General features: G+C 43.3%; 1 pseudogene; it reads left to right on the top strand.

The window, feature by feature from the left end:
* Positions 1-2,663: 2,663 nt before the first annotated feature.
* LOC101357133 (retinol dehydrogenase 16-like) lies at positions 2,664-19,062 on the top strand (annotated as a pseudogene).
* The last annotated feature ends 475 nt before the right edge of the window (positions 19,063-19,537 follow it).

Here is a 19,537-nt window from a genome sequence, read left to right as displayed (position 1 = left end):
TTGCCATCCCTGGTCTGTGGGTGGAGTCCCTGGGTGGTGCAAATTGTTAACACGCTAGGCTGCTAACTGAAAGGTTGGAGGTTTGAGGCCAACCAGAGGTGCCTTGGAAGGAAGCCATGACAGTCTGCTTCCGAAAAATCAGCCCTTGATAACACTGTGGGGCACAGTTCTACTTTGACATACATGGGGTTGCCATGAGTTGGAGTTGAGTTGGCTTGACTCAACAGCAACTCGTTTTTTTTTTTTTTTTTTTTGTTGGTCTGTGGGTATTGAAGAGGGAACTTACAGTCTTCAAAGTACTGGCCTCCATAGCTCTCCTTCACTTCTAGGGACGCTTGGCTCCAGATCTCCTTAAGCACATCCTCTGTATTGTCAGGGGTCAGGAGACCTGTTTTGAAGTTGTCTGGTTCTATGATAGCCACTCGAACATCAAAAGGTTGTAGCTCCCTTCTGAAACACAAGACAGGAGTGTGAACCAGGAACAGTGCATGCCTGTGAACAATCCTTCCTCCTCCTAAAGATGTCCAAGGCGAAGTACTTTGGGAAGAATACGAAAGAATAAACCCAAGGAGTCCCTGGATGGTGCCAACGGTTAAGCACTGGACTACTAGCCAAAAGGTTGGCAGTTCCAACCTTTTGGTGACTGGAAGACAAGCCTGGTGATCTGCTTCCAAAAGGTCACAGCCTTGAAAACCCTATGGAACAGTTCTATTCTGCACACATGGGGTTGCCAGGAGTCGGAATTGACTTGACAGGAACTAACAACAACAATAATAAACCCTAGGGCAGCTGAGTAAGATGTCCAAGGTACAACTCAAAAACACAAGATACAAGTGAGTTTCCTTACCAGCTGTGAAGATGGTCAGGTGGAGGGAGGCAATAGTGCTTCCTCTTCCCAGCCCAGCCTCATGGCGTTCTGGGAGACCAGCTGTCCGCTGTAGCCATACTGAGTGCCTCTCAGCAACCTGGACACTTGAGCCCTTTTAAACCCACTGTGTCTTTCTGCAGGCTGTTCTCTCTGCCAAGAATACTCTTCCTCTTCTTACCTACTTTTTAGTTTCCAGCTCAACTCCTTTTTGAGTCTTTGCTTGACTCACTGTATCAAGGGAGATTAAGTAACCTCTTTATTGATCTTCTAGAGACCATATATTCTGTATTTCTTCAACAAGTGTTTGTTGTACACCCATATGCCTGGACTTGGGCCAGCTTCTAGGGAATAGAGAAAAGTCACAGACCGTGCCCACAGTGAGATAGACGTCATACAGTACAGTTTCCTTCTGAGCCACAGCTCTGGTTTTCCAAGCTCAAGGGCCCAAGAGGATCCAGATAGTGAGGGCTTCCTGCATGGTGATTAACCATTGACCCGTCTGTCTCCTCTGTCATGCATGAACTCCTCAATCACGTGGATGTTATTCATTTTCCAAATGTCTGCCTGATAACTGCCATTATGGAGCAGCATTGGGCCTAGTGCCAATAAAGTTGATTGAAAAGAGTTTCTGATGTCTGGAGCTCTTGTTCAATTGAAAACTCCTTCTTCCAAGATGGACTATGATAAGTGTGGGAGGGGGAAGGGGGAGCTAAGGTTTACACTGAAGGTGAAATGGTGGACTCCAAGCTGCTGTATGTGAGACCTCTGGATGGAAGGAGGTGTGAAGAGTGTGTGTGTTTTCAGTGTATGGCACACACATATGTAATTATTATTTTCCTCCTCTATTGGGTCACGATCATCTGGTGGGCTTCGTGGGTCCGTACTACCTTCTGCGCTGGTATTGGGAGAGGCAGATGGTGAGCTACCTTCGAGACAAGTACGTCTTCATTACGGGCTGTGGCTCCGTCCTCAGAAACCTGCTGGCCAGACAGCTGGACCTTGAGGCTTTCAGGTGCTAGCTGCGTGTCTGATGGAGCAGGGGCCAGATGTGAGACAGGAGACAGTGATCCTGGACACAAGCAAGTTTCCTTACCAGGTGTGACAAGGGAGCATTGCTACAGCCTCCCAGTGGGTAAAGGAGTGTGTGGGAGACAGAGGTATGGTCAGAGGTGGGGGGTCTGTTCTTTAGATAGGCTGCTTTTCCTCAATGTCTTAGAATTACCAGAAAATGTGCCACGTGCGAAGTCTTGGAGTTAAAATGGAGCGTGTATTGGGGAAGTGTTTTCATTGCACAGGGCTGACCAATACAAAGGTATTTAGGAAGACACGGAAAAAATGTTTGAGGTCTAGACTGCCATAAAAAAATTTCAGTTGTGTGTAATTCACGTGTATGTAACTGGCTGGGAGGTGGAATGAAGGACTGGGAGGCAGAGGCAGTGAGGAAGAGAAATGGTGCAGAAATCAAACTCTGCAGGGACCTTGGCCACTGGAAATCCAGGGTACAGACATGCTGACTTAGCCAAGAAGGTAAGTTACGAAGTGCCTTTTCTTATTGCTTTCAAGAAGAATCTTGCTTTACAAAAACATCCTGTAAAACAGGATGCAATTATGCTGCCCACATCTCATTTTATATGCCTTTCCTGAGGGCAGTGTAAACCAGTCCTTCCCAAACTTTCATGATCATAAGAACTTAGGGGCCTGGGAAGTGTTACTTTTCAACCAGTGGCCCAGCTGAGTCTTGTGATTAGGCACATTTGGGAAACACAGATGAGATGAGAGCAAGTCACAGTGGGGCATGAGCAGTGTATTTCTGGAAATCATCTGCAGCACAGCAGCCATGGAAACATCCTGTGAGGTGAGCCAGGCTATTAGCTCCCTGACGTTTGTGAGCCTATATGCAGAAGGCAAAGTTCTGGTTTCCCGGAAGAAACTCCAAAGCAGGCCATTTGTGGGTGTAAAGTGGAGAGCCACTACGAGGTCCAGCTGCAGTTGAGCTAGAAGGTGTGATTTTTACACACGCATCCCCTGGATTTGTCATTATAGGTCTTCATTTTTTTTTTTTTTTAACCCTTGCACCAACCTGGCACAGGCCTCAGTGCTAGCTGATACCCTGGGTAAATGCTGTAAAGGGTGAGAACAAAAGTCTCCAGGGAGAGGCTTCAGCTAATGGGTCAGAGAAGGACATAAAAGAATGGTTTGGACAGTACATTATATGGTCACCCTAGTTAAAGCTAGGATTCCTTGGGTAGTGCAAACAGTTAACGCACTTGCTTACTGCTAACCGAAAGGTTGGTGGTTCAAGTCCACCCAGAGGCACCTCGGAAGAAAGGGCTGGAGATCCACTTCCCAAAAATTTCAGTCATTGAAAACCCTATGGAATATAGTTCTACCCTGACACACATGGGATCACCATGAGTTGGAGATGACTTGACGGCAACTTGTTTTTTTTTGGTTTGTTTTTGGTTAACACAGCAGAATTTTTATGTCTGTGGAAATGTAGTATAATCACCATCTGTCAGGTATAAGGGAGTAGGAAAAGTTAAGATCTGAGGCACTTTAACATGCAACTTCAGGAATACTATTCCCAAAACTTTATTGTGAAAAATTTTACAAATGTTTCTCTGGTTGTGCAGTTATGGTTACTCCCAACTGATTGTTTTTCTAGGCAGGTTATAAGGCAACTTTAGTCTAAACCAGTCTGTCTTTTGGGGAGAGAGGTAAGAGCATGTTACCTCATGATCTGGGGAATGGATAGGAAGGTCAGGAGACCTGACCTGAAGAAACTTGGTGCAGGAGTCATTGCAGTGATCTCCCTGTGGACAAGGACTGTTGTTGTTATTGGGTGCTGTTGAGTCTGTTCTGACTCATAGATACCCTATGTACAACAGAACGAAATACTGCCTGGTCCTGCCCCATCCTCAAAATCGTTATGCTTGAACCCATTGTTGCAGCCACTGTGTCGATCCATCTCGTTGAGGGTCTTCCTCTTTTTTGATGACCCTCTACTTTACCAACCGTGTGGACTGTTGAGAACTTTGCAAAGTCCTGGCCCTCAGCTGTATAATAAATATACACTGAGTGCATGAGGAATTTACTAAGCGCAAGAGAAGCATAAATAAGGAGGTGACTAGTTCTGTTATAGGGGCGCTATGAGTCAGAATCGACTCGATGGCACAAAACAACAACAACAAGAAGTTCTGCTTTGAGACACAGAGTCAAGGAAGGCTTCCTAGAGGAGCTGAGCTGTAACCTGAGAAGGCAGTAAGTAAGGGAAGGGCGGGTCTGGGCAGAGAGCTTGTGCAAAGGCACGATGGGTATGTAGGGACTCAGGTTTCCAGGGAAATAAGTGGTGCTCAGCATGGCTTCGGCGTAGCTGGATCAGCAAGAGTGACATGAAGCTGGACTGGTAAGACAGGCAGCAGTAACGCCTCCCTCTGCCTGAAGCATCTTCAGATCTACTGAAGACTCTGGGTCTCTTGGTTCAAATCATATGAAATTGTCCATATGCAACTGTTTGTGACTTACCAAAATGGCAATGTCACATATCGTTGTTAGTTACTGTAGAGTCGATTCCGACTCATAACAACCCCATGTGTGCAGAGTAGAACTGCTCCATAGAGTTTTCAAGGCTGTGAAAGCAGATTGCCAGGTCTGTCTTCTGAGGTGCATCTGGGTAGGTTTGAACTGTGATTTAGAAAATAATATTGGAATCATTTATTCCCTCTTCTTGAGCATAGAGAATGTGGCCCAGCTGGAGCTGGGCTCACAAGGACTTACAAGGACACATCAACTGGGCACTGAGGTATAAAGAGAATAGTCTTGGAAAATATCTTTCAGGGAAACTTTCACATAAAGCCAATCAAACAGAACACAAAAGACTTTCCACTCTTGTCTTTTTCTATTAGCATTTAGTGAACAGAAATTTGTTGGACCAATGAAGACCCTCCTGACTGTCATTACTGAAACTTGTACCAATGATTGTTAAGAAAGACAATTCAAAATGTAGGATCACAGTTTCTAGCCAATCTGTGAAAAGGTGAAACTTTCGATGGTTTTGCCCAATTGTAATGTTAATATATACTGATGACTCTGTAACCTTCTGTGGACTCGGGCAGACTTGGCTATGGCAGCATACTTGTCTATTCTTGCCTATTCTGTAATATTCTTTGGACTTGGGCAGACATGGCTCTAGCAGCAGGCTTGTCTGTTTCCCCACTTTTGACTGTTCTGTGATATTTCCTTGGACTCGGGCAGACATGGCTCTGGCAGCATGGTTGTCCGCTTTCCACTTTTGCCCCTTTGAATATATGCCAAATAAAACTTTCTTTTTGCTTTACTAAACTTTTTGATGTTTTTCCCGTACAACAGTTAATGATGTAGTTGTCAAGGATTTCTGAAGCTACAATCGAGTCGATCTCGAGGAGACCTGGACTGTGGAGCAGAAGCTGGCAAAGAGAGGTCCTATCTTCTGGACCCGTGTGTTCCCACTCCATGTCCCTTCGACACCGATGGGGTGAGTGCTCTTGGAAAACGAGCCTTTGCATATTCTTTTTGTTCTCTTTCTCATGTCTTCTTAAGCTTTGTTTGGCATATTTGTTTGAAAAACCCGGTTGGTTGATTAAGGATAATCTTTCTTAGATTTTTGCTTGATTGTTTGGTTAAGAGTGACATTTAGTAACTCTTTAGGTGACCTGCAGTTTAGGTCCAGGTTTGGGTGTTTGAAACATTAAAGAGGTAATTCTATTTTCAAAGAGCTTTGAGTCACTATAAGCTGCAAAATTCAGGCCTTCATGTGGCTCAGAGAAAACCTGGAAAATAGTGCTCTGTTTTGCGAAATCCTCAGGGGGAGGTGGCAACTCCTGACCTGTGTCATGAAATTTGCAGGGAGAGGTGGCAGCTTTTTTTTTTTTAATTTTTTGTTTTATTGTACTTTAGATGAAGGTTTACAGAACAAATAGTTTCTCATTAAGCAGTCAGTACACATCTTATTTTATGACATTGGTTAACAACCCCATGACATGTCAACACTCTCCCTTCTCGACCTTGAGGACCTTTATTTTGGTGAAAATATACATAGCCAAAGTTACAACATTTCAAAAGTTTCTACATGTACAATTCAGTGACATCGATTACATTCTTCCAGTTGTGCTGCTATTCTCACTATCCTTTTCCAAATTATTCCATCAGCATTATCTTCAACTCACTGTCCCCTAGTCTTCCCATCAAACCTTTTGAGTTGCTGTTGTCAATTTGATCTCACGTAGATAATTCTTTTTTTTTTTTGTACCTTAGATGAAGGTTTGCAGAACAAATAGTTTCTCACTAAACAGTTAGTACACATATTGCCCTATGACAATGGTTAACAACCCCATGACATGTCAACATTGTCCCTTCTCAACCTTGGGTTCCCTATCACCAGCTTTCCTGTCCCCTCGTGCCTTCTTGTCTTTATCCCTGGACTGCAGTGTCTTGTTAGTCCTGTTTTGTTTTATGAGGCTGTCCAATCCCTGGCTGAACGGTGAACTTTTGGAGGGGCTTCACCACTGAGCTAAAAGGGTGTCCGGGGGCCATACTCTTGGGGTTTCTCCAGTCTGTCAGGCCAGTAAATCAGGTCTTTTGTTTTTTTTTTTTTGTGAGTTAGAATTCTGTTCTACATCCTTTTCCAGCTCTGTCCAAGACCCTCTATTGTGATCCCGGTCAGAGAAGTCAGTGGTGGTAGCCGAGCACCATCTAGTTGTACTGGACTCAGTCTGGTGGAGGCCGTGGTAGCTGTGGTCCATTAGTCCTTTGGACTAATCTTTTCCTTGTGGAGAGGTGGCAGCTCCTGACCTGTGTTATGAAATTTAAGGGAGAAGTGGTAGTTTCATACCTGTTTTATGATACAGTTTCTCAATAAAGAATCACAATGTTAAAATTAAAATCATCAGTAACTTTAAAGTACTTTCCATTTGGAGAAACTAGTATATTTAAGATCTAAAATAAGAGACTAGGTCTCTAGCCATCACAATGAATTAAGTTCAAAAAGATGGAAACCAGAAGCTTGAACCTTAGCGCTTCACATCTTTGATAAATGTACCAAGACACTGGTCTAGGCTCCGTATTCAAAAACACTATAAACTGAATATAATAGAAGTAGTTTGGAATTCCAGTGACCACTTTGGGAACATGGGCTTCCATTTGTGTTGTCTTTTCCTTTTTGAGGAATTTTTGCTTGATGCTCAGGTTTTGTCAAAAAGTCTAATATTCCTCCATCTGAGGGTCTGACAAAAAGTTTTATCTAGAACCTATTTTTCCCATTGAATTGAGTCCATCTTACCCAAAATTGCTATATATACTTTAAGAAACTAGAATCCCCATATCCTTGTTTTGTGTGGTATTGTCTGGTGAGTTTATGTGGTCTCTGTGTCTGCTTTTGTCCTAAGAGCTTGTCTCTGGTCTAGAGCATTGTGTCTTGTATCAGGTTGGAGGTTATGGCTGAGAATTGCTGTTTTTTGTAAGGCTGGTCGTAGAACCTCAGTTCTTTTTTCATCCAGAAGAAACTACATCTTGTGTCTGTCTTATGATTTAGACTTCTAGGAGCAACTTGGAGAAACTTTGATATAAATTGGTCTATTTGAAAAGTAGACTATGTCAATCTTAAAGGTGAAACTTTTCTAAAAAACTTGAGCTAGATATTGTATGAAATGTGTTTTATTTAAGGAAAAAAGATAGTTTTGTCTTAAAGTAAAAGTAGCAGTTGGAGAACAGTAAAAAAGAAATTAGTTACTTTTGCCCTTCAAAATGCCTAGGTCAACTTAAGTGTATGTAAATGTCTTCAATGAGTTCAGAGAGTGAGGGTGGGGCAAGATCAGGCCTCCTCAGCTCCCAGCACGGAGTCTCCAAGGTCATATAGTTCCAGGGAAGATTTTGAACGACCCTTTCCAACTAGGTGGAGACCCTTTTAAGATAAAAGATGAGAATAATTGCTGCTTTGCTATAGTTATCAGAAATTGGATGAATCCCAGTCATAAAAAAACTGTAAACAAGTTGTCTCTATTATAGGGGAATTGTAAGAAGCCAATATACAATATCTGATCAAAAGGAGGGAATGATTTAGAAAATAATATTGGAATCATTTATTCCCTCTTCTTGAGCATAGAGAATGTGACCCAGCTGGAGCTGGGCTCACAAGGACTCACAAGGACACATCAACAGGGCCCTGAGGTATAAGACAATAGCTAAGATAATCTTGGAAAATATCTTTTAGGAAATCTTTCACATAAAGCCAATCAAACAGAACACAAAAGACTTTCCACTCTTGTCTTTTTCTATTAGCATTTAGTGAATAGAAGTTGTTGGACCAATGAAGATCCTCCTGACTCCTTACTGAAACCTGTACAAGTGACTGTTAAGAAAGACAATTTAAAATGTAGGATCACAGTTTCTAGCCAATCTGTGAAAAGGTGAAGCTTTCAGTGGTTTTGCCCATTTGTAATGTTAATATATACTGATGACTCTGTAACCTTCTTTGGACTGGGGCAGACATGACTGTGGCAGCATGCTTGTCCGTTTTCCCATTCTTGCCTATTCTGTAATATTATTTGGGCTTGGACAGACATGGCTCTAGCAGCAGGCTTGTCTGTTTTCCCACTTTTGTCTGTTCTGTGATATTTCCTTGGACTCGGGCAGACATGGCTCTGATAGCATGGTTGTCCACTTCCCACGTTTGTCCCTTTGAACAATAAGCTGAACAAAACTTTCTTTTTGCTTTACTAAACTTTGTGATTTTTTTCCCCCTACAACAACTGCCAACTTTTCGGCTAGTAGTTGAGTATTTAACCGTTTGTGCCACCCCAAACCAAAGAAACCAGACATGTTGCTGTCGAGTTGATTCAGTCATAGAGACCCTATAGGACAGAGCTGAGCCACTCCATAGGGTTCCCAAGGAGCAGCTGGTGGATTTGAGCTGCTGACCTTTTGGTTAGCAGCTGAGTTCTTAACCACTGTGCCATGAGGTCTCCATTGTGCCACCTGGGGACTCCTTAATTTCATATGACTCAACATAATAACTTGTCCATTTGTGTTATACCTTGGACCTCTTCTCTAGCTGCCGTGGAGTTTATACTTTCATTCTTTCCGACTTAATGCTGCCTTCTCTCATCATCTGTGATAGGATGGGATAAGATTATTACACAGACACACATTGTTCCTTTGCTTAATATTTTCCTGTCTTGTGGTTCAGAAGGGAGTTTGTCCTTTGAGTGTTCATGTTGCTATCACAGAGCACGAAAACATTAAAACTCCCATCCTTTGCCCCGAGTATACAGGTGTCCCCAGAGGTGAAGGAGAGCTATGGAGACAAACAATTTGAAGGCTGTAAATCTGTCCTTAATATTGTCAGAGCAGAGAAGGCACATTCATTCCTTTAACAAAACCTTCTTGAACACCTACTGTGTGCCAGACAGGATTCCAGGCTCACTTCCTGCTCTTCCCCCATCCCTTGCTCATGGCAGACCTTCTTTTCCACTGAATCTGATTAGCTCTGTATGAAGCATTCAGTTTACTTGCACATCCCCATGAGGGATGAATTATTATTATGACCTTTTTATAGATAAGGATACTGAGGTGGGAGAGAGAGAATTCATTCAAATAGTCACTGGAAAAGATGGGATTACAAACCAGTCATCTTGCTCAAGAGCCCGTGCTCAGTTGTGCATGGTGCTTCCTCTCACACAGTCCTCAGCGGCCACCACCTGCACTCCTAAGGGAAAATCATGACCTTCCCAGTGTTAAGAGAAAAAAATATTACTTTGTTTCATGGTGTTTTCTATTCTTACTTCTATATTCATGTGCTAATATATTTCTTCTCTATGTTTTCTGTTCCTCACAGATTGCCAAGGTTTAAACAAGTTTTTAACTCAAGGAGAGAAGAATTTGACCTGTGCAATCCTCTGCATGATGCATGCTGTCTTAGTCATCTAGTGCTGCTCTAACAGAAATACCACAAGTGGATGGCTTTAACAAAGAGAAGTTTATTCTCTTACAGTCCAGTAGGCTACAAGTCCAAATTCAGGGCATCAGCTCCAGAAGGCCCTCTCTCTCTGTCAGCTCTGGAGGAAGATCCGTGTGATGCATCAGTCTTCCCTTGGTCTGGGAGCATCTCAGCACAGGAACCTCAGGTCCACAGGACGTGCTCTGCTCCTGGCACTGCTTTCTTGGTGGTGTGAGGTTCCCATGTGTCTCTGCTCGCTTCTCTCTTTTATATCTCAAAAGAGATTGCATTAAGACGCTATCTAATCTTGTCAACCTCATCAGTATAACCTCATCACAGTGACAGAATTTACAACACATAAGGAGATCACATATAATCTCATCATAGTGATAGAGTTTACAACACATAAGGCAATCACATCAGATTACACAATCCTACAATACTGGGAATCATGACCTAGCCAAATTGCTACACACATTTTTTGGGGGACACAATTCAATCCATGACACATGCCCTGACTGCTGTTCACTGTCACAATCACTGCTTGGTTGGTTGGAATGCAAAACTTCTCTCTCTTCCTCTCTCTTATGTACCAATATTCCTGCAGATTTTAGGCTTTGCAAGTTCATGAGTAAGGTCAGACCTGCTGGTGCTGTGTAGTATGAAAATCCTACCCAATGCCTGGATTCTGGATGAGGGTTTAACAAACTGGGTTTTGACTAAGTTCTTTTTGGGAGAGGTGAAACCAGTTGCCATTGAGTTGATTCTAACTCATGGCGACCCCATGTGTGTCAGAATAGAACTGTGCTCCATAGGGTTTTCAATGGCTGATTTTTCAGAAGTAGATTGCCAAGCCATTCTTCTGAGATGCATATGGGTGGACTTGAACCTCCAACCTTTCAGGTAGCAACTGAGTGCATTAATCTTTGTATCACCCAGGGAGAGGTGAAACTATTTATTTATGTTAAAAAGATCAGAGAGATGTTCCACTTTTATTCTACAAATTCTCAGAATAGCTTAGTCAACTGATGTACATAAGGTCATTATTACTGAAAGTTAATCTTTCACAGGAGTCGTGGTAACTAAAATGAGTATATTAAAGTGTGGAGCTGATTGTAGTTAAAACAATATAACCTCTATCTGGGTGAATCTGGAAGAGTTTTCTTCTTTCTCAAGGGGAAGGAGGGACCCTCACCATGTGCTGCTCTAACAGAAGCTGCACTGGTACCGGGAGAGGCAGGTGGTGAGCCACCTCCGAGACAAGTACGTCTTTATCACGGGCTGTGACTCGGGCTTCGGGAACCTGCTGGCCAGGCAGCTGGACCTGCGAGGCTTGAGAGTGCTGGCTGCGTATCTGACGGAGCAGGGGGCCAAGCAGCTGAGGGCCAGACGTCAGACAGGCTGGAGACAGTGATCCTGGACATCACCCAAACAGAGAGCATCGCTGCAGCCACCCAGTGTGTGAAGGAGCATGTGGGGGACAGAAGTATGGCAAGGGAGCCTGTCCTTTAGACTACTGCTTTGTCTTCATTATTTTAGAATGCCCAGATAATATGCCAGGTGCAAAGTCGTAAGGGTCAGATTGTTGAATATATTGGGGTGGTGTTTTGATTACATGAGAACTGACAAATCCAGTAGTATTCATGGGGTAAGTGAATAAATGTTTATAGTTGGGATTGTCCTGAAAAATTTAGGTTTTGTGGGATATGTCTGTACCTGGGTGGAAGGTAGAAATTGGTATGGTGACAGTGGGGAAATAGATTTAACAGCTTAAGTGTATGTACCTGGGTGAAGGATAGAATGAAGGCTAAGAAGGCCAAGAGAGAGTAGAAACACGTGATTGTGGTGTAGAACACCTCTAATTCTGTAGGTGCAGTGGCCTCTGAAAGTCTGGAGTAAAAAATAACTCTGGTTCCTTTAATACAGGATGCCATTATGTTGAAAACTACATTTCATTTTTTATATGTCTTTTCCTGGGACCAGTATACACTATCTTTCCCAAACTTGCCAGATAATGAGAATCAAAAAGATCAACTGCATCTAGGGAGGGGCCTGGGAATATCTTTATTGTGCAGTTAAGTGCCCACAGGTGAAGTTTAATGATCACGCACCGTTTAGAAACACAGGTGAGGTCAAGTTACACCCGAACTCTAATCACTAAGATCTGAGCAGTGTTTTTCTGGGTGTTGTTTCCTCTTATCAGCCCTGGTCAAGAGTTCCTGAGGGAGCCCAGGGAAGTAGCAGAGAGGATTCCTTGAACCTGGCAAGGGAACAGATTTCCAAGTTATCTAGAAGAAGCTCCAAAGCAGACCGTTTGGAGCCTTTCGGGGCAGGGGCACCCATCAGGGTCAGCTGCAGTTGAGCATCCTGTAGACTAGTGATTGTGGGTGTATATTCTCTTGATTCCTTGCACCAGTCTGGCCAAGGCCTGAATGCAGTATGGGCAAGAGCTCAGAAATGGAAGGAGAGGAAATAGCTGAGAGAGAGGCTGCAGTGAGGACAGAGCAGGACACAAGGAAAGGCCTGCTGCCTACTCATCCATATGTGCTGTGCCATCTGCTGAAGGAACTGCTACTTTCTTTGTAGTTCACTCTCTACTTATCTTGCATTTTCCTTCCTAGCATATCCCTCCTACTCCCAGTTCTGAAAAGGAAATGGAGAATTAATTTTCTCTGCCCAACTCTGATCCTCCCATTCCCAATATCTCCAGCCCCTGCACCACTGGAGGAAGACAACACTTCATCGTAATTTTTGTGTAAGGCATTTTTCCTCTTTGTTTTGGGAAAGTTAAATGTCTTCCTTTCAGGGCTTTTGCAAACAGTGCTTTTTTTCCAGTTGCTGAGAGCAGCACCATTCTCTAAAGTCATGACAATAAAACTGGTTAATTTTTTTGTTTTGAATTTCCTAGTTACTTTAGAAATTATTGAGGCAAAAAAAAAATAAAGGATGAAATATGTTGTTTTAGCCTGAACCACCCTGCAGGCTTATCGTGGCAGTCTTGCACCACACATCAGGATTAAATACAAGGAAATGCATCCACAACCCAGGTAGAAAATTTTTAAAAATTTTAGTTAAAAATTAAAGTTTTAGTTAAATATAAAGTTAAAAACTAATCTTCAGAACTGCTCATAATTCATTTTAATTTGTGATTGGCTGTGATGTTGCAGCAGTCATTACAAACGCTCAGGAATTCAGAAAAATTGAGAAATTTTAACCCCCAAATGGTTCACAGAATAATGACCAATGAATGAGGTTGACATATATTTTATAATCTTATTTCGACAAATGTTTTATTATGCCACTTTGTTTTCATACTCTGTGGTGAATAAAGACTTTTTCATGCCTCCAGCATTTCCACAGACACCTGGAAATCGGTTAGGCCCCAGGCGCTGTGCTTCCTGCAAAATGTCCAAGTTGGACTGACCATATGATTGATTTTCTCTTCCCTCTCCTATAAGAATGAAACTAAAATAAAAAATAGCTTGGCTCTTATTGATACAAATCTGCATGTTAATAAAAGGTTGAAGAGCCTCTAGCTCTCCAGCATTTCAGAAAAAAATCTTACCCTCCAGGAGCTAAGTCTTGATGCCCTGGGAGTTTGCTGATGCCAGCAGTTTCCCATGGTGACTGTTTCTGTCCTTCCTCCTCTCTCAGTTTGAGCCTTTCCTTTAAAAGCCAACCGCTCCGTGAAGCCTTCCCTGATGACTACAGTAATACATTCTTTTTAAACTCCTTTCATTTTTAATTTCGGTTCTAATAATTAGCACTTTGTCCCCCCACCCCAACCATGTACCTTCTATCGCTGCACTTTAGAAGAAAGACCTCGCGAACTGCTTCTGTTAAGATGACAGCCAAGAAAACCCTATGGAGCAGTTCTACTCTGTAACACATGGGGTCACTATGAGTTAGAATCAACAAGATGACAACAGGTTTTTTTTTTTTTTTGCTTTTACTTTCTATAGCATCAAGTTAAAACACATACATGCACACATATATATATACACATACACATACTTATGATCTCCGATGAGACTGGAATGGCATGTTATGGATTGAATTGTGTGCCCTAAAAATGTGTGTCAACTTGGCTAGGCCATGATTCTCAGTGGTTTGGCAGTTATGATGTAGTTTGACAGTCCTATGAGGAAGTGATCACGTCCATGATAAGATTTGATATAATATCCATGATGGGATCTGCTGTCAGTAGCCATTCAGTTGAAAGAGAATTTCCTCAGGGGTGTGGCCCACATTGAATATAAGTGAACTTTCTGGCAAGGCTCTCAGGCTTTTGCTCGCTATGGATCCTGCAGCTGGCTCCTGTTCATCTGACCTCTGGTTCTTGGGACTTGAGCTAGCAGCTTACCTGCCATCTTACCTGCTGTTCTTGGGATTCATCAATCTTCACAGCCTGTGAGCAAGAGCCCTGCTGACTGACCTGCCGATCTTGGGTTCGCCAGCCCCTGTGGCTACGTGAATCAGGAGAGGCTCTATCCTGACCCATGGACTTGGGGGCGTTCCAGCCTCTACAATTGCATGAGCCATTTCCTTGATATAAATCTTTATATATTTATACACTTTACTGGTTTTGCTTCTCTAGAGAACACAGCCTAAGACAGAATTTGGTACCAGGAGTGAGGTGCTTCTCTGACAGATACCTAAAATGAATTTGGTACCGGGAGTGAGGTGCTTCTCTGACAGATACCTAAAATGTGGACGCTGTTTTGAAATGGTGAATAGAGACTGGAAGAGTTTTAAAGTGCCTACTAGTAAAAGCCTAGATTGCCTTGCAGAGACTGTTGGTGGAATTATGGACATCAGAGACAATTCTGGTGAGGGCTCAGAAGCAAATGAGGAGAGCTATTACACTGGAGACGGCGCAGATGGTGGGAAGCAGCAGCAGAACCAGGAGACCAGCATGAGACAGCACTGGAGCTGACTCACAGAGCAAGAGAACTGAGTGCCTTTTGCGCAGGAGGCTTCCTGGCAGAGTGGGGTGCCTCTGAGCACTTATCGGTGGATCAAGTCTTGCTGACTCACAGAGCAAGGGAGCTGAGGGCCTTATGGCCGAAGTTTACTGGCAGAGTGGGGTGCCTCCAGGCACTTATCGGTGGAGCTAAAAGATCTGGAAAACTTGCCCCAGCAGGACAGACATGGGTGGTGAGGCCTGAAGGGCTGAGAGGCAAGGAACCAGGAAGCAGAAGCTGAAGAGATAAGGAACACAGGAAACAGAGCTGCCTTAGTCTTAAAGGGTAGGGCCATGACCTCTGGGGTCTCAAAGGGTGAAGTCACCACTCAGATGGACTAGAAGGGGGCCACCCAAATTCAAGGGAGCAGTGTTGCCTTTCCAGTGGGATTAGAAGGCAGAGCTGAAGCCCAGGGCCAAGGGACCTCCAGTATCCAGAGAGTGTGGCCAGTAGCCAGAGTCTGGAGGGCAGGGCTGTTGCCTAAATGGTCTCAGAGAACAGAGAATTATTTTCAAGCCTTGAGAGCTAATGTAATGTGTTCTGCTGACTTGCTTGGTGCCTGTTATCCCTCCTTTCCCTCTAATTTCTCCCATTTGTAATGGAAATGTCTAGCTTGTGCCTGTTCCACCATTGTACTTTGGAAGCAGATAAGTGTATTCCCAATTTCACAGATGAAGAGGAATTTTTGGATTTTGGACTTGGAGTTGATTTAAGACTTTTGCTAATATATGATGGGGTAAATGTGTTTTACATGTGGCAAGGACATGAATTTTGGGGGCTGTCTTAGGCTGGGTTCTCTAGAGAAGCAAAACCAGTAAGGCTTATAAATATATATAGAGAGAGATTTATATCGAGGAAACAGCTCATGCAACTGTAGAGGCTAAAATGTCCCAAGTCCATGGGTCAGGGTAGAGGCCTCTCCCAATTCATGGAGCCACAGAAGCTGGTGAACCCAAGGTCAGCAGGTCAGAGAGGGGCTCCCACTAACAGGCTGTGAAGGTCAACGAATTCCAAGATCAGCCGACAAGACCGCAAGGCTTCTCCTGATTCACCTAGCTGCAGGGGCTGGAGAACCCAAGATCAGCAGGTTGGGGAACCAGACTCTTGCTCTCCAGCTGAGATCAACGAATTCCAAAATCAACAGGTAAGCTGCTAGCTCAAGTCCCAAGAACCGGAGGTGAGACAACAAGAGGCAGCTGCTTCTGGAACAAGCCAAAAACCTTCGCAAGGCAAGCAGGCAGAAAGTAACTGGTGGAAGGCAGAGAGATGAAACTGAGGGGGCGGTGAGCCGCCACAGGCCCCGCCTCCACCAGTACCACTCAGCAGATTCCATCATGGGGGTGATCACATATCAGATTTCAACAGGGAAGTGATCACAACATTATATAACTGCTAAAACACTGAGAATAATCGCCTAGCCAAGTTGACACACAATCTTAACCATCACAGTCCACCACTTGTCAGCTGGGCACCTGTACACATCTCCTGAAACCATACATAATCTCTGAATAAAGATAATTACAAAGTCATACTTGCACCTAACATGATACAACTAACACACATACAGTCGAAAACACACTAGCCCCATTTACATCTTATATTTTATAAGTGAAGGAGACAAAAATATTAGATGCACACATACAAAACAAATACTCATAGCAATTACAGTCCCCATTTCTGCAACTGGTCACGTGGCTGTAACTGGTATTTAGAACTACCTTCTTCCACCACCCATTCTGTATTCTCTTTGCCCTCAGCAAGCACCTCAGTTGGTCATGGTTCTTTGCCTGGTGGGGTGATCCAAACCTTCATTCCTGAAGGGTCTGGGCCATTAGTAGTCATGTCAGAATTTGGTAGCTGTAGTTTTCCATTGACTTTAATCACAGGACATGGTAGTAAAGGATCTCCAGCATTCCAGACATACTCTTCTTTACCGCCATTATGTAATATCAATCCAATTTCCTCTTGGTAATCAGGATCAATGACACCAGCCAGTATGGTAACTCCCTTCTTTACCTGTTGATCCAGAGGCTAAGGAGCCCAAAGTGGCCAGGTGGCATTCTTAGCTTCCAGTTCAATGGAATCAGTGATGTGTCTCCAGGTGGGAGCATTCCTCCCTTTGGAACTAAGAACTCTAGGCCTGCAGAGCATGAGATCGAGGGGACAGGAAGCAAAAATCTTGCCAGTGGGTCACTGTTACAAGCAGCACTAGATGACTAAGACAGGGGCCAAAGGGTAGAATGTTATGGATTGAATTGTATCCCCCCAAAATGTGTGTCGACTAGGCCCTGATTCCCAGTATTGTGTGATTGTCCACCATTTTGTCATCTGATGTGATTTTCCTATATGTTGTACATCCTACCTCTGTGATGTTAATGAAGCAGGATTAGAGGCAGTTACGTTAATGAGGCAGGACTCAATGTACAAGATTAGGTTGTGTCTTACTTAAGTCAGTCTCCTTTGAGATGCAAAAGAGAGAAGTGAGCAGAGAGACATGGGGACCTCATACCACCAAGAAAGCAGAGTGCGTCTTTTGGACCTAGGGTCCCTGCGCCCGAGAAGCTCCTCGAACAGGGGAAGATTGATGACAAGGACTTTCCTACAGAGCTGACAGAGAAGAGAAAGCCTTCCCCTGGAGCTGATGCCCTAAATTTGGACTTGTAGCCTACTAGACTGTGAGAGAATAAATTTCTCTTTGTTAAAGCCATCCACTTGTGGTATTTCTGTTACAGCAGCACTAGATGACTAAGACAGGCACATAAGAACCAGTGAGCGTCTCCTTTATGGATTTCAGCTGGCACAGCCACAACACCAGATCTTGTGCTCTTTCTTTTTAGAATAAACCTTTCTGTAATGGGAATGGCTTCATTTGGGCTGTTGAGTGAGGGCCTAAGCTGTACTAGATGCTACTTTCTTGTCCTATGTACCCCTATCAAAGTCCTAACAAATGAAAATGGGCATTGTCGGTCTGATCTGCTCATGGGGATGGCACAGGACTGGGCAGTGGTAGTTTCATTGTTCATGGGGTCACCATGATTTGGGGGCGGCTCCAGGGCTCAATTCATGGACATCCTGTGTATTGTTGCTTATATCTCTAGCTCATACCTCTCTTCTAAACTCCAGATTGGAATTTCCAATTTCCTTCTCAACATTTGCACTTGAATGTCTGGGAGTTGTCTCAAACTTAACCTTATGGAATTGAACACCTGATCTTTGCCAGTCTCCAGACCATCCCCATCTCAGTTAATGGTAACTCCATTCTGTTATTCATTTCAACTACCCCTTTTCTCTCCTTCACCTTATTCAATACACCAAGAAACCATACGGTCTTCCTTCACCATTTATACAGAATTGAGTACTTCTTACCACTTTTGCTGCAGGGACTCCTGCTTTTACCATTGTCTACCTTCAATCTAAGCAAAGCACACAGAGTACCTTTTATTAAATAAGTCATATTATGTCAGTACACTACTTAAATCCGTCAATGGTTTATCATTTTACCTGAAATAAAAGCTAAACTCAGTAAAATGGCCTATAAGGTATTGCATGGCCTGGTACCCTTCCAGTCCCTGACCAATTCTCCTACTAGTCCCTAACTCATATATTCTACCCGAGATATACTGGCCTTCTTGCTGTTCCCCTAGCATGCTAGGCATGTTCCTACGTTAGGGTATAGCTTGCAGGAATTTTTTTGTTTGTTTGTTTAGAACTATCCTCTCCAGGTATTCCTTTGACTAACCCCTCCTTCTTCAAGTCTTTGCTTGATTCTCAACTTCTCAATAAAGCTTACCCTGACCCTCACTCAGCGTGGTGACCAACACCCCAACCCTGCTCACCCTGCTTTTTTCTATTGCTGTATATCACCTTCTAACTTAATGTATAATTTAACTATTTATTAGGTTTATTGTTTATCTCACTCAATAAAGTGCAATTTCCACACTGAAATGATTATAAAATGCTCTTCCCATTTTTCATTAATATTCTTTGTTTCTACCAGGCCTCTGGGGTTTGGTGAACAATGCCGGCATTTGTGTGCCCATGTGCCCAATGAATGGCAGACCAAAGACAATTTCTTAAAGATCCTGAATGTGAACTTGGTTGGGCTCATGGAGATGACACTGAGCTTACTTCCCCTGATCAGAAAGGCCAGGGGAGAAGTACTCCATGTTTCTAGTCCAGCTAGGAGAATATCCGTGTTTGGGGGTGGCTACTGCATTTTGAAGTATGGTGTAGCAGGTTTTTCCAACAGCCTGAGGTAAGCAGCTTCCTGATGAGGATGACTTGACCATGGCTAGGATGTGTATTCCTGAATGATGGGCCTGGGTTCTGGTCTTAAACTGGTGTCATTTTAACTAAGAGGATCTGCAGTTGGAATGTCTACATCTTGCACATATATAAGATAATCCATTAGGGAATTGGAAGACAATATTAGGACTTATATTTGTTTTTATCGTCATCTCTTTCAAATGACTACATGTTTCAAAACAAACCTGATGTTACCATAAGATATATATATCCCCTACAGTGCTGTGTTAAGAGCTTGTCTGCTAACCAAAAGGTCGGCAGCCTGAATCCACCAGCTGCTCTTTGGAAACCCTATGGGGCAGTTCTACTCTGTCCTATAGGGTCGCTATGAGTTGGAATCAACTAGATGGCAATGAGTTTGGGTTTTTTTTTTTTTTTTTTTTTTTTTTTATAGGATACATATATATATCTTAAGTGTATCCCATGTGA

Source organism: Trichechus manatus, unplaced genomic scaffold, assembly GCF_000243295.1.
Source record: "Trichechus manatus latirostris isolate Lorelei unplaced genomic scaffold, TriManLat1.0 scaffold00069, whole genome shotgun sequence".
Lineage (NCBI taxonomy): Eukaryota > Metazoa > Chordata > Mammalia > Sirenia > Trichechidae > Trichechus > Trichechus manatus.
This window is presented reverse-complemented; position numbering and strand designations above follow the sequence as displayed.